This window comes from Dipodomys merriami, unplaced genomic scaffold, assembly GCF_024711535.1.
Source record: "Dipodomys merriami isolate MVZ:Mamm:240054 unplaced genomic scaffold, mDipMer1.0.p SCAF_203, whole genome shotgun sequence".
Lineage (NCBI taxonomy): Eukaryota > Metazoa > Chordata > Mammalia > Rodentia > Heteromyidae > Dipodomys > Dipodomys merriami.
The window spans coordinates 797,720-800,268 of NW_027203416.1; the positions used below are offsets into that span (position 1 = coordinate 797,720).

The window sequence follows — 2,549 nt, forward strand, 5'->3', positions numbered from 1 at the left end:
GGTGCTCTTGGCTAGTTTGGATGTGCTGGATGTATTCTCCCAGATGCTGGAGTCTGCTATGGTCTCCTGATGTTTTGTTTTGTTTTACTTTTTTGGCTATTTGTGGGCTTGAACTCTGGTCTTGGGTGCTGTCCCTCAGCTCTTCAACTCAAGGCTGGCACCCTACCATTTGACCCATAGCACCACATCTGGCCCTTTCAGCTTATGTTTTGCTGAGGAATCAGATCCAGGGCCTCTTGCACCTAAGACAAGCACTGTACTGTTGAGCACCTTACCAGCCTGAGCTCCTGACTATTATCGGGTGCTGGAGGCCTGTGTTGTTCAATTCTTAGCCTAGAATACATGGGTCAGGTTCTTGTGGAGTTTGGGCTTCTCTTGTCCTGAACCCCCCGCATCTTTTGCTGTCACAGGCATGATTACCAGGAGTGTAGTTCCCTGTTTTTCTCCCCTCTACTGAGGCGTATGCTCAGCTTCTGATTTCAGTTGGGAGGAGTTGGTTATGTTGCTCAGGCACCAGATCCCCAGGCCTGGTCCCAGACCCCAGCCTGGGCACACCTGTTGGACCTGTGCTGCTGTGTATCCCACCTAGATTACGCAGCTTGGAGTACACAGTTCAAATTTCTTCCACCGTTGGGTTCTTGACCCAATGGCGCTGTACCAGGCTTGGGCTTTTAAGCTTCCTTCCAGGGTCTCTCTTGTTCTAGCCTGGCCAGCTGAGTGTGATTCATGGGCTGGTGGAGCTCTTGAACAGTTTCTAGGTTTAGTGGGTCCTGTGGTGCAGGTTTTGGGGTAGGGGGTCTCGGAATTACCACCAGCTCTGGTCTCCCTTGAGGAATACACTGTCCCCTGCGGGGTACTCACCCTGGAGCTATTTGTTTTCATGTGATGTAGGTTGTTGTTGGTTGCCATTGCAATCAGAGTTCAATTGAGGTGGTTGTGGGCTAGGCTGAGAGGTGGTGGCTCTGTGTGTTTCTTTTCTGTCACTGCCCCCATTGACACTGTTTGGGTCCGCTCCAAGGGATGGGCGTCTGGCCTCCACCCGAGGGGTGGGGTGGGGACTCTGTTCAGGTTCTGATTGCTGGGGTTTGTCTCTGTGCTCTCTGGATCAGCACCACTTCCTTTCAGTTCTTCTGCTCTGGTGTTCTGTGGGCATCTCATGTATCTCTGAGGTTCCTGCCATGGGGCTGAGTGGCTTTGGTGGGATGGAGCCTCCCTGCTCCAATGGAGAGTGAGGGGAAGGGGTGGGATCTTTGTGCAAGTTCCCTGCTCGGAGGTTTCTTCATTCGTCAGGATCAGCCGGTCTGACACTGATACCTCAGGGGTCTTTGGTGCCGGTGATCTGCAGACAACTCCCTGTGTATCTATCTGGGCCACTGGTAGCTCCCACCAGGCCGGGCTGGCCATGGCTTGGCACGCTGCTTTGTGGCCAATAGACGTTGGGGGAGGCGTCTTCAAGCTTCTCTGTTGTGAAATTCTTCTTTTCAACTCCTGTTTTTCTCTGGATGTTGATTTTTTTGTTGTTGTCGGTCTCTTGGGGAGATTAAACGTTGGAACTCAAACTCTCTTTTTGGTTGGGGAGAGCTGTGGCATTCCCCTAGTTCCCCGTCACCATCTTGGACACCCTCGAGTTTTTGCTTTTTTTTATTCACAAATTTTAATTTATCTGTTGAAATGAGTACTAAAGAAACTAAAGATATTTCTGGTGCTTATGTGAAAAATTATACCTTTAAATATTCTGTATTCTGTTTGTATAATGCCAATTATCTATTTTATTCTTTCCTAGATATAAGACTTTGAATTCTACATTGTTTTATAATATATAGGCTCATTAATAAATGTGTCCTTTCAGATTGCATTCCATACCAAAACAGTTTAAGATTCCTTTTTTACTAGGTCCTTATAGTATATTTCTTTGGAATAAAATGACAATGTTGTCTAATTTTAAAAGTTTTATAACGATTATGCTATGTAAAGGCCTTTCTAAGGTGAAGATTTAATACACTGATGTCAAACTAACTTTTATTTATATGGATTACATGTATTGTTACACTATTAATTTTGTAATCAACTTTTTAATAATTGTTTTTCATTTCTTGCATCTGAAGAATGAAAAATCTGGAATAATTCACAGATTTTCATATCATCCTTTGCAATTGCCATGTTAATCTCTGTATTGGTGTAATTTGGGTTCATGTGCTGCTGAAGCATGTAATGTCCTCTAAATTTAGGTAGTTAATGATGCAATATTTATACAGGATTATATCCTTGGGTGCCTGTTTGTAACAAGGAAACCTTATTGTTTCTAACAATGCTACTGATCTTATTTCCCTAAAATTCTGTGTATAATGGAAAATAATTATATTGTTCAGTTGAATGCTCACGTTTGTAATTTTTTTTTGTCAATTACTATTTTAAATCTTTTTCATTTTAGTTTAATCATACTTTGAAGCATTTTTAGCTAGGTCCAAAGGGGATGGCTTTTTCAAATACTTATTTATTCAACTGAGTTTGCTCTGTGTAGCTAACGGATTCAAAGTAAGCCTTGCTTA

The 2,549-nt window shown here is 43.4% G+C and overlaps 1 pseudogene; it reads right to left on the reverse strand.

Moving 5' to 3' along the window:
- Nucleotides 1–2,109: 2,109 nt before the first annotated feature.
- LOC138833313 (U6 spliceosomal RNA) lies at nucleotides 2,110–2,208 on the reverse strand (annotated as a pseudogene).
- Nucleotides 2,209–2,549: the final 341 nt, after the last annotated feature.